Source organism: Rutidosis leptorrhynchoides, chromosome 5 (assembly GCF_046630445.1).
Source record: "Rutidosis leptorrhynchoides isolate AG116_Rl617_1_P2 chromosome 5, CSIRO_AGI_Rlap_v1, whole genome shotgun sequence".
NCBI lineage: Eukaryota > Viridiplantae > Streptophyta > Magnoliopsida > Asterales > Asteraceae > Rutidosis > Rutidosis leptorrhynchoides.
The window spans coordinates 87391301-87405523 of record NC_092337.1 but is presented as its reverse complement, the minus strand read 5'-3'; positions in this window follow the sequence as shown (position 1 = coordinate 87405523).

Genomic DNA, 14223 nt, shown 5'->3' with positions numbered 1-14223 from the left:
TATTGGTATATACACTCCAATGATCAGATCTTAGCAGCCAGTGTGAGTCACCTAACACATGTGGGAACCATCATTTGGCAACTAGCATGAAATATCTCATAAAATTACAAAAATATGAGTAATCATTCATGACTTATTTACATGAAAACAAAATTACATATCCTTTATATCTAATCCATATACCAACGACCAAAAACACCTACAAACACTTTCATTCTTCAATTTTCTTCATCTAATTGATCTCTCTCAAGTTCCATCTTCAAGTTCTAAGTGTTCTTCATAAATTCCATAAGTATAGTTTCATAAAAATCAAGAATACTTCCAAGTTTGCAAGTCTACTTCCAAGCTTTCTAATCCATTCCAAGTAATCATCTAAGATCAAGGAACCTTTGTTATTTACAGTAGTTTATCTTTCTAATTCAAGGTAATATTCATATTCAAACTTTGATTCAATTTTTACAACTATAACAATCTTATTTCGAGTGAAAATCTTACTTGAACTGTTTTCGTGTCATGATTCTGTTTCAAGAACTTTCAAGCCATCCAAGGATCCTTTGAAGCTAGATCCATCTTTCTCATTTCTAGTAGTTTTATCCAGAAAACTTGAGGTAGTAATGATGTTCATAACATCATTCGATTCATACATATAAAGCTATCTTATTCGAAGGTTTAAACTTGTAATCACTAGAACATAGTTTAGTTAATTCTAAACTTGTTCGCAAACAAAAGTTAATCCTTCTAACTTGACTTTTAAAATCAACTAAACATATGTTCTATATCTATATGATATGCTAACTTAATGATTTAAAACCTGAAAACACGATGAACACCATAAAGTCGGATATACGCCGTCGTAGTGAAACCGGGGGCTGTTTTGGTTTGGATAATTAAAAACTATGATAAACTTTGATTTAAAAGTTGTTCTTATGGGAAAATAATTTTTCATATGAACATGAAACTATATCCAAAAATCAAGGTTATACTCAAAGTGGAAGTATGTTTTCTAAAATGGTCATCTAGACGTCGTTCTTTCGACTGAAATGACTACCATTACAAAAATGACTTGTAACTTATATTTCTGACTATAAACCTACACTTTTTCTGTTTAGATTCATAAAATAGAGTTCAATATTAAACCATAGCAATTTGATTGACTCAAAACGGATTTAAAATGAAGAAGTTATGGGTAAAACAAGATTGGATATTTTTGATCTTTTTAGCTACGGGAAATGTTTAACAAATCTATACAAATCATATCCTAGCTAACTTATATTGTATTATACATGTATTCTAATATATTATGTAATCTTGGGATACCATAGACACGTATGCAAATGTTTTGACATATCATATCGACCCATGTATATATATTATTTGGAACAACCATAGATGGGCCGATATGATATGTCTATGGTTGTTCCAAATAATATATATACATGGGTCGATATGATATGTCAAAACATTTGCATACATGTCTATGGTATCCCAAGATTACATAATATATTAGAATACATATATAATACAATATAATTTAGCTAGGATATGATTTGTATAGATTTGTTAAACATTTCCTGTAGCTAAAAAGATCAAAAATATCCAATCTTGTTTTACCCATAACTTCTTCATTTAAAATCCGTTTTGAGTGAATCAAATTGCTATGGTTTCATATTGAACTCTAATTTAAGAATCCAAACAGAAAAATTATAGGTTTATAGTCGGAAATTTAAGTTACATGTCAATTACTAAAGAGGTAGTCATTTCCGTCGAAAGAACGACATCTTGATGACCATTTTGAAAAACATACTTTCACTTTGAGTTTGACCAATATTTTTGGATATAGTTTCATGTTCATATGAAAAATCATTTTCCCAGAAGAACAACTTTTAAATCAAAGTTTATCATAGTTTTTAATTATCCAAACCAAAACAGCCCCCGGTTTTCCTACGACGGCGTATATCCGATTTTATGGTGTTCATCGTGTTTCCAGGTTTTAAATCATTAAGTTAGCATATCATATAGATATATAACATGTGTTTAGTTGATTTTAAAAGTCAAGTTAGAAGGATTAACTTTTGTTTGCGAACAAGTTTAGAATTAACTAAACTATGTTCTAGTGATTACAAGTTTAAACCTTCGAATAAGATAGCTTTATATGTATGAATCGAATGATGTTATGAACATCATTACTACCTCAAGTTTTCTGGATAAAACTACTGGAAATGAGAAAAATAGATCTAGCTTTAAAGGATCCTTGGATGGCTTGAAAGTTCTTGAAACAGAATCATGACACGAAAACAGTTCAAGTAAGATTTTCACTCGAAATAAGATTGTTATAGTTGTAGAAATTGAATCAAAGTTTGAATAAGAATATTACCTTGAATTAGAAAGATAACCTACTGTAAATAACAAAGGTTTCTTGATCTTAGATGATTACTTGAAATGGATTAGAAAGCTTGGAAGTAGACTTGCAAACTTGGAAGTATTCTTGATTTTTATGAAACTATACTTATGGAATTTATGAAGAATACTTAGAACTTAAAGATGGAACTTGAGAGAGATCAATTAGATGAAGAAAATTAAAGAATGAAAGTGTTTGTAGGTGTTTTTGGTCGTTGGTATATGGATTAGATATAAAGGATATGTAATTTTATTTTCATGTAAATAAGTCATGAATGATTACTAATATTTTTGTAATTTTATTAGATATTTCATGCTAGTTGCCAAATGATGGTTCCTACATGTGTTAGGTGACTCACATGGGCTGCTAAGAGCTGATCATTGGAGTATATATACCAATAGTACATACATCTAAAAGCTATGTATTGTACGAGTACGAATACGGGTGCATACGAGTAGAATTGTTGATGAAACTGAACGAGGATGTAATTGTAAGCATTTTTGTTAAGTAGAAGTACTTTTATATGTGTCTTGAAGTCTTTCAAAAGTGTAAGAATACATATCAAAACACAACATGTATATACATTCTAATGGAGTCGTTAAGTCTTCGTTAGTCGTTACATGTAAGTGTTGTTTTGAAACCTTTAAGTTAACGATCTCAATTAATGTTGTTAACCCAATGTTTATTATATCAAATGAGATGTTAAATTATTATATTATCATGATATTATGATGTATGAATATCTCTTAATATGATATATACATTAAAATATCGTTACAACGATAATCGTTACATATAAGTCTCGTTTCATAATTCTTGAGTTAGTAGTCTTGTTTTTACATATGTAGTTCATTGTTAACACACTTAATGATATATTTAAATATCATTTTATCATGTTAAATATAGTTTATCAATATCTTAATATGATACATATGTATTTAGTAGACGTTATCATAACGATAATCGTTATATATATCATTTCGAGTTTCTTAACTTAGTAATCTCATTTCTTATGTATATCACACATTGTTAATATACTTAGTGAGATACTTACTCATTATAATATTATGTCAACCATATATATATGTCTATATATACCACAACATGTAGTTTTTACAATTTTGTAACGTTCGTGAATCGTCGGTCAACTTGGGTGATCAATTGTCTATATGAAACTTATTTCATTTAATCAAGTCTTAACAAGTTTGATTGCTTCACACGTTGGAAACATTTAGTGATGTAAATATCAATCTCAATTAATATATATAAACATGGAAAAGTTTGGGTCACTACAGTACCTACCCGTTAAATAAATTTCGTCCCGAAATTTTAAGCTGTTGAAGGTGTTGACGAATCTTCTGGAAATAGATGCGGGTATTTCTTCTTCATCTGATCTTCACGCTCCCAGGTGAACTCAAGTCCTCTACGAGCATTCCATCGAACCTTAACAATTGGTATCTTGTTTTGCTTAAGTCTCTTAACCTCACGATCCATTATTTCGACGGGTTCTTCAATGAATTGAAGTTTTTCATTGATTTGGATTTCGTCCAACAGAATAGTGAGATCTTCTTTAGCAAAATATTTCTTCAAATTCGAGACGTGGAAAGTGTTATGTACAGCCGCGAGTTGTTGAGGTAGCTCCTGTTGGTAAGCTACTGGTCCGACACGATCTATAATCTTGAATGGTCCAATGTACCTTGGATTTAGTTTCCCCCTTTAACAAATCGAACAACGCCTTTCCAATTTGAAACCTTAAGAATGACCATTTCTCCAATTTCAAACTCTATATCTTTTCTTTTACTGTCCGCGTAGCTCTTTTGTCGACTCTGGGCGATTTTCAATCGTTGTTGAATTTGGATGATTTTCTCGGTAGTTTCTTGTATTATCTCCGGACCCGTAATCTGTCTATCCCCCACTTCATTTCAACAAATCGTAGACCTGCAATTTCTACCATAAAGTGCCTCAAACGACGCCATCTCAATACTAGAATGATAACTGTTGTTGTAGGAAAATTCTGCTAACGGTAGGTGTCAATTCCAACTGTTTCCGAAATCAATAACACATGTTCGTAGCATGTTTTCAAGCGTTTGTATCGTCCTTTCGCTCTACCCATTAGTTTGTAGATGATAGGCAGTACTCATGTCTAGACGAGTCCTCAATGCTTGTTGCAACGTCTGCCAGAACCTTGAAACAAATCTACCATCCCTATCAGAGATAATAGAGACGGGTATTCCATGTCTGGAGACAACCTCCTTCAAATACAATCGTGCCAACTTCTCCATTTTGTCATCTTCTCTCATTGGCAGGAAGTGTGCTGACTTAGTGAGACGATCAACTATTACCCAAATAGTATCATAACCACTTGCAGTCCTTGGCAATTTAGTAATGAAATCCATGGTAATGTTTTCCCATTTCCATTCCGGGATTTCAGGTTGTTGTAGTAGACCTGATGGTTTCTGATGTTCAGCTTTGACAAACATTCTCCTACATATTTAGCAATATCGGCTTTCAGACCCGGCCACAAAAAGTGTTTCTTGAGATCTTTATACATCTTCCCCGCTCCGGGATGTATTGAATATCTGGTTTTATGTGCTTCTTTAAGTACCATTTCTCTCACATCTCCAAACCTTGGTACCCAAATTCAATCAGCCCTATATCGGGTTCCGTCTTCCTGAATATTAAGATGTTTCTTTGATCCTTTGGGTATCTCATTCTTCAACTTTCCTTCTTTTACAACCCCCTGTTGCACCTCCTTTATTTGAGTAGTAAGGTTAGTACGAATAATTATATTCATAGCTTTTACCCGTATAGGTTCTCTGTCCTTTCTACTCAAAGCATCGGCTACCACATTCGCCTTCCCCGGGTGGTATCGAATCTCAAAATCATAATCATTCAACAGTTCAATCCACCTGCGTTGTCTCATATTCAGTTGCTTCTGATTAAATATATGTTGGAGACTTTTTTGGTCGGTATATATAATACTTTTGACCCCATATAAATAATGCCTCCAAGTCTTTAATGCAAAAACAACAGCACCCATTTCCAAATCATGAGTTGTATAATTTTGCTCGTGAATCTTCAATTTGTCTAGACGCATAAGCAATCACCTTCGTTCATTGCATTAATACACAACCGAGACCTTGCTTTGATGCGTCACAATAAATCACAAAATCATCATTCCCTTCAGGCATTGACAATATAGGTGTCGTAGTTAGCTTTTTCTTCAATAACTGAAACGCCTTCTCTTGTTCATCCTTCCATTCAAATTTCTTCCCTTTATGCGTTAATGCAGTCAAGGGTTTTGCTATTTTGGAGAAATCTTGGATGAATCTTCTGTAGTAACCAGCCAATCCTAAAAATTGACGTATATGCTTCGGAGTTTTTGGGGTTTCCCACTTTTCAACGGTTTTGATCTTTGCCGGGTCCACCTGGATACCTTCTTTGTTCACTATGTGACCGAGGAATTGAACTTCTTCCAACCAAAATGCACACTTTGAAAACTTAGCGTACAGTTTTTCTTTCCTCAATACTTCTAACACTTTTCTCAAATGTTCTTCGTGCTCTTGATCATTCTTTGAGTAAATAAGTATGTCATTGATGAAAACAATGACAAACTTATCAAGATATGGCCCACATACTCGGTTCATAAGGTTCATGAACACAGCTGGTGCGTTAGTCAATCCAAACGGCATAACCATAAACTCGTAATGACCATAACGTGTCCTAAAAGCAGTTTTTAGAATATCATCCTCCTTTACTCGCATTTGATGATATCCAGAACGTAAATCGATTTTTGAATAAACCGATGAGCCTTGTAGTTGATCAAATAAGTCGTCAATTCTCGGCAGTGGATAACGGTTTTTGATGGTAAGTTTATTTAACTCTCTGTAGTCAAAACACAACCTAAATGTACCATCCTTCTTCTTGACAAACAAAACAGGAGCTCCCCATGGTGATGTGCTTGGTTGAATGAAACCACGTTCTAATAGCTCTTGCAGTTGGCTTTGCAGTTCTTTCATCTCGCTGGGTGCGAGTCTGTAAGGAGCACGAGCTATTGGTGCAGCTCCTGGTACAAGATCTATTTGAAATTCAACAGATCGATATGGAGGTAGTCCCGGTAATTCTTTCAGAAATACATCAGGAAATTCTTTTGCGACGGGAACATCATTGATGCTCTTTTCTTCAGTTTGTACTTTCTCGACGTGTGCTAGAACAGCATAGCAACCTTTTCTTATTAGTTTTTGTGCCTTCAAATTACTAATAAGATGTAGCTTCATGTTGCCCTTTTCTTCGTACACCATTAAGGGTTCTCCTTCTTCTCGTACAATGCGAATTGCATTTTTGTAACATACGATCTCTGCTTTCATCTCCTTCAGCCAGTCCATGCCAACTATTACATCAAAACTCCCTAACTCTACTGGTATCAAATCAATCTTAAATATTTCGCAACCCAGTTTAATTTCTCGATTCCGGCATATATAATCTGCTGAAATTAAGTTACCGTTTGCTAACTCGAGTAAAAATTTACTATCCAACGGCGTCAATGGACAACTTAATTTAGCACAAAAAACTCTACTCATATAGCTTCTATCCGCACGAATCAAATAAAACGTAAGCAGATTTATTGTCAATAAGAAATGTACCTGTAATAAGCTCCGGGTCTTCCTGTACCCCTGCCGCATTAATATTGAAAACTCTTCCGCGGCCTTGTCCATTCGTGTTATCCTGGTTCGGGCAATTTCTAATAATTTGGCCCGGTTTTTCACATTTATAACAAACTACATTGGCATAACTTGCTCCGAAACTACTTGCTCCGCCATTACTCGGTCCGACACCATTTGTTCCTTTCGTTCTGTTAACCCCTGGTCCGTAGACATCACACTTTGCCGCGTTATGACCATTTCTTTTACACTTGTTGCAAAATTTGGTGTAGAACCCCGAGTGATACTTTTCACACCTTTGGCATAGCTGCTTCTGATTGTTGTTGCGGTTGTTATTGTTGTTGGGATGATTGTTGTAGTTGTTGTTGTTGTTGTTGTTGTTGTTGTGCCGGTTGTTGTAGTTGCGATTGATGTTGCGATTGTTGGGATAGTTGTTGTTGGTTTGGTGACTCTTATCACCATTTTTCTCCCACTTTCTTTTGACTAACTTCACGTTGGCCTCTTCGGCCGCCTGTTCTTTAATTCTTCACTCAATCTGGTTCACTAGTTTGTGAGCCATTCTACATGCCTTTTGTATGGAGGCAGGCTCGTGTGAACTTATATCTTCTTGGATTCTCTCCCGTAACCCTTTCACAAACGCGTCGATCTTCTCTTCCTCGTCTTCAAACGCTCTCGGACACAATAGGCACAATTCTATGAATCGTCTTTCGTACGAAGTAATATAAAATCCCTGTATTCGTAACCCTCTAAGTTCTGACTTGAGCTTATTGACCTCGGTTCTGGGACGGTACTTCTCGTTCATCAAGTGCTTGAATGCTGACCACAGTAGCGCGTAAGCAGCATTTTGTCCCACTTGCTCTAGATAGGTATTCCACCATGTTAACGCAATACCTTTGAGGGTATGCGTAGCGTACTTCACTTTGTCTCCTTCAGCACACTTACTTATGGCAAACATCGATTCAACTTTCTCGGTCCACCGTTTCAATCCGATTGGTCCTTCGGTCCCATCAAATTCTGAAGGTTTGCAGGCAGTGAATTTCTTGTAGGAGCATCCTACACGATTTCTTGCGCCGTTAGCTGTATTACTAGATTCAGAGTTATTGTTGGTATGTAGCACGGCCTGTACTGCGGCTATGTTTGAAGCAATAAAGGCACGAAATTCCTCTTCGCTCATATTCAAGGTGTGTCAAGTAGTCAGTGCCATTTCCTTCAAAATAGTCAAATGAAACAATTTAATCATACAGAATATTAAGAGTAGTCAATAGTATCTCGTAGCATAATATGAACTCATTTATAAAAGCTTTTTCTTCATATTAGCGTTTTATAAGTTTAAATTCGGGTACTACCTACCCGTTAAGTTCATACTTAGTAGCTAATATATAATTCAACTGCTACAATTCCATATGAAAAACTGATTATAATAATATATCACATACAAATATTCTTCAAACTTACAACTTTGCTATATTACATATAACATGAAATATAGTACACTATGATACAGAACAGTTTTGAAGATAAATCTAGTTAATACGCAAGTTGTTCAGCAACGGAAATAAAGACACATAATTCATAAGTCCAGAAACAAGTCATGCATTCTGGTTTTACTAAGACGACTTCCCATTTTTGGTCTTGTGGAAAATAAACGTTATGCCCATTAGCTAGGCAACATATTGTAATGTCGTCAAAAGGACGAGGGTTTCGTAATGTCCAACATCCCCGTAATAATCTAAAAACCTTGTTTCTTACCCCAACTACTGAATCCGTCACTTGTGGGAAAGTTTTATTTAAAAGCTGCAATCCGATGTTCTTTTTCTCACTTTGATAAGAAGCGAACATCACTAACCCGTAAGCATAACATGCTTCTTTATGTTGCATGTTAGAAGCTCTTTCTAATTCACGAAATCCTATGTTGGGATATGTTGAGTCAAAATAGGTTCTTAACCCGTAGCGTAAAATTGCATTTGGGTTCCCCGCATTTAACGCTCTAAAGAAAACACGGCGTAACTTAAAGTCTCCCCAATGTGATATACCCCACCTATCAAAGGAAAGCCTTTTATAAACTAAGGCATTTCTGGAAAGTCTTTCAAATGTTTGACAAGTTAATTTCACCATAACTAAATGTGCTGATGAATTCTGACCGACTCTAGACAAGATTTCCTCAATCATATCCTCTGGTAGGTCTTCTAAAATATTCGGTTATCTACCCTTAACGTCCATTTTGTTTTTATACTGTAAAATAGACAAGGATTAGATTCGTAATAACAAACAATACAAGCAATTTTTACATAGAAAATAAAAGTACAAGCACACTACAATGCATTTATTACACAACATGCTCACACCCCTCTAATCTGAATCATTGGTTTCTTCTTCTTCGGACTTGGTTCTTTTTCCTAATCTTCTAGGGATATATGATGTTCCTCTAATACGAGTCGTCGTTTTCCACATTGGTTTAGAAAAACCTGGTGGTTTAGAGGTTCCAGGGTTATGGTCACGATATTGAAAATAGGAGTGTTGACGGTACATATAAAGTTCATCGGGGTCGGAATCAGATTTCTCTATTTTGATGCATTTTCCCTTATTATTTTCTTTTGCCTCATTAAATTGGGTTGGGGTAATTTCTATAACATCATCAGAATCCTCATCAGGATCCGATTCATCGGAAAATTGGTAATTTTCCCAATATTTTGCTTCCTTAGCGGAAACCCCATTGACCATTATTAACTTTGGTCCATTGGTTGAGGATTTTCTTTTATTTGACCGGTTTTCTGTGGTTCCTACTATTCCCCCCTCCGGAACCTCTTCTTCTTCTGGTTCCTCTTCTTCTGGTTCCTCTTCTTCCGGTTCCTCTTCTTCCGGTTCCGTTTCCTCTTCTTCCGGTTCTTCGGGAATTTGTGAATCTTGCCAATATATATTCGACTCTTCGTTATTATTAGGTGAGTCAATGGGATTTGTGCTAGAGGTAGACATCTATCACACAATATCAAACATGTTAAGAAATTAATATATCACATAATATTTACATGTTAATAATATATAGTTTCCAACAAAAATGTTAAGCAATCATTTTTAAAGAAAACACGATCGAAGTCCAGACTCACTAATGCATCCTAACAAACTCGATAAGACACACTAATGCAAATTTTCTGGTTCTCTAAGATCAACGCTCAGATACCAACTGAAATGTCCCGTTCATATTGATTATAAACGTTCCATATTAATTGATTTCTTTGCGAGGTTTTGACCTCTATATGAGACGTTTTTCAAAGACTGCATTTCATATTTAAAACAACCATAACCTTTATTTTATCAATAAAGGTTTTAAAAACATTACGTAGATTATCAAATAATGATAATCTAAAATATACTGTTTACACACGACCATTACATAATGGTTTACAATAGAAATATATTACATCGACATATGTTTCTTGAATGCAGTTTTTACACAATATCATACAAACATGGACTCCAAATCTTGTCCTTATTTTAGTATGCAACAGCAGAAGCTCTTAGTATTCACCTGAGAATAAACATGCTTTAAACGTCAAAAAAATTGTTGGTGAGTTATAGGTTTAACCTATATATATATCAAATCGTAACAATAGACCACAAGATTTCATATTTCAATACACATCCCATACATAGAGATAAAAATCATTGATATGGTGAACACCTGGTAACCGACATTAACAAGATACATATATAAGAATATCCCCATCATTCTGGGACACCCTTCGGATATGATATAAATTTCGAAGTACTAAAGCATCCGGTACTTTGGATGGGGTTTGTTAGGCCCAATAGATCTATCTTTAGGATTCGCGTCAATTAGGGTGTCTGTTCCCTAATTGTTAGTTTACCAGACTTAATAAAAAGGGGCATATTCGATTTAGATAATTCAACCATAGAATGTAGTTTCACGTACTTGTGTCTATTTTGTAAATCATTTATAAAACCTTCATGTATTCTCATCCCAAAAATATTAGATTTTAAAAGTGGGACTATAACTCACTTTTACAGATATTTCCTTCCTCGGAAATAAGACTTGGCCACGGATCAATTCACGAAGCTATACAAATATGTACATATATATCAAAGTATGATCAAAATATAATTACAACCATTTTTATTATGTTTTAAAGATTTGAGTGTTTTAAGTCAGCTGTCCTAGCTAGTAACCTACATCTAGTTGTCCACAGTTAGATGTACAGAAATAAGTCGATATATATTATCTTTAATCAATCCACGACCCAGTGTATACATGTCTCAGGCTAGATCACAACTCAAAGTATATATATTTTTGGAATCAACCTCAACCCTGTATAGCTAACTCTAACATTACTGCATATAGAGTGTCTATGGTTGTTCCAAATAATATATATACATGGGTTGATATGATATGTCAAAACATTTGCATACGTGTCTATGGTATCCCAAGATTACATAATATATTAGATTACATGTATAATACAATATAATTTAGCTAGGATATGATTTGTATAGATTTGTTAAACATTTCCCGTAGCTAAAAAGATCAAAAATATCCAATCTTGTTTTACCCATAACTTCTTCATTTTAAATCCATTTTGAGTGAATCAAATTGATATGGTTTCATATTGAACTCTAATATAAGAATCAAAACAGAAAAAGTATAGGTTTATAGTCGGAAATTTAAGTTACATGTCAATTACTAAAGAGGTAGTCATTTCTGTTGAAAGAACGACATCTTGATGATCATTTTGAAAAACATACTTTCACTGTGAGTTTAACCAAGATTTTTGGATATAGTTTCATGTTCATATGAAAAATAATTTTCCCAGAAGAACTACTTTTAAATCAAAGTTTATCATAGTTTTTAATTATCCAAACCAAAACAGCCCCCGGTTTCACTACGACGGCGTATATTCGATTTTATGGTGTTCATCGTGTTTCCAGGTTTTAAATCATTAAGTTAGCATATCATATAGATATAGAACATGTGTTTAGTTGATTTTAAAAGTCAAGTTAGAAGGATTAACTTTTGTTTGCGAACAAGTTTAGAATTAACTAAACTATGTTCTAGTGATTACAAGTTTAAACCTTCGAATAAGATAGCTTTATATGTATGAATCGAATGATGTTATGAAAATCATTACTACCTCAAGTTTTTTGGATAAAACTACTGGAAATGAGAAAAATGGATCTAGCTTCAAAGGATCCTTGGATGGCTTGAAAGTTCTTGAAACATAATCATGACACGAAAACAGTTCAAGTAAGATTTTCACTCGAAATAAGATTGTTATAGTTGTAGAAATTGAATCAAAGTTTGAATATGAATTTTACCTTGAATTAGAAAGATAACCTACTGTAAATAATAAAGGTTCCTTGATCTTAGATGATTACTTAGAATGGATTAGAAAGCTTGGAAGTAGACTTGCAAACTTAGAAGTATTCTTGATTTTTATGAAACTATACTTATGGAATTTATGAAGAACACTTAGAACTTGAAGATGGAACTTGAGAGAGATCAATTAGATGAAGAAAATTGAAGAATGAAAGTGTTTGTAGGTGTTTTTGGTCGTTGGTATATGGATTAGATATAAAGGATATGTAATTTTGTTTTCATGTAAATAAGTCATGAATGATTACTAATATTTTTGTAATTTTATGAGATATTTCATGCTAGTTGCCAAATGATGGTTCCCACATGTGTTAGGTGACTCACATGGGCTGCTAAGAGCTGATCATTGGAGTGTATATACCAATAGTACATACATCTAAAAGCTATGTATTGTACGAGTACGAATACGGGTGCATACGAGTAGAATTGTTGATGAAACTGAACGAGGATGTAATTGTAAGCATTTTTGTTAAGTAGAAGTACTTTTATATGTGTCTTGAAGTCTTTCAAAAGTGTAAGAATACATATCAAAACACAACATGTATATACATTCTAATGGAGTCGTTAAGTCTTCGTTAGTCGTTACATGTAAGTGTTGTTTTGAAACCTTTAAGTTAACGATCTCAATTAATGTTGTTAACCCAATGTTTATTATATCAAATGAGATGTTAAATTATTATATTATCATGATATTATGATGTATGAATATCTCTTAATATGATATATACATTAAAATCTCGTTACAACGATAATCGTTACATATAAGTCTCGTTTCGTAATTCTTGAGTTAGTAGTCTTGTTTTTACATATGTAGTTCATTGTTAACACACTTAATGATATATTTAAATATCATTTTATCATTTTAAATATAGTGTATCAATATCTTAATATGATACATATGGATTTAGTAGACGTTATCATAACGATAATCGTTATATATATCATTTCGAGTTTCTTAACTTAGTAATCTCATTTCTTATGTATATCACACATTGTTAATATACTTAGTGAGATACTTACTCATCATAATCTTATGTCAACCATATATATATATGTCTATATATACCACAACATGTAGTTTTTACAAATTTGTAACGTTCGTGAATCGTCGGTCAACTTGGGTGATCAATTATCTATATGAAAATTATTTTATTTAATCAAGTCTTAACAAGTTTTATTGCTTAACACGTTGGAAAAATTTAGTCTTGTAAATATCAATCTCAATTAATATATATAAACATGGAAAAGTTCGGGTCACTACAAGTTGGGAGGCCGATGGTGGTCTCAGTGTGATGGCCAAGGTTGCCAAAGAAGGAGGTGAATATAGAGTGGGTTTGATAGATGGTTGATCTAGGTGGTGTTCTACCAAAGGTGATGATCGACGGTTATGAAGAAGTAGTTTGGAAACACAAAGCATTTTAGTGGTGATAAAATGTGTTAGGGCCTCCTATGAATGAACATCTCATGGATATTGTTTTGTGAATGTCAAACAACACTAATTTTTTTTATACGAGTGTGATTGATGGCGGTTTATGGTGACGGATGGGATGGAGATGGTGTTGTGATCAACGAGGGGTGGTAGTGGTGATAGGTTATCAAGGTGGTGCAGGTTGTTCATCGAAAGGGGTTGATGAAGCAAGTTTACCAAGGAAGAAGAAGGAGATTTTAGTATCTCTCCATATGTACCAGTTTATATGTAATATATATATAGGTATATTATATAATATATATAATCTAAGTGGTCATGAATGAATTTGAAAAGTAAAGCCATAACACAG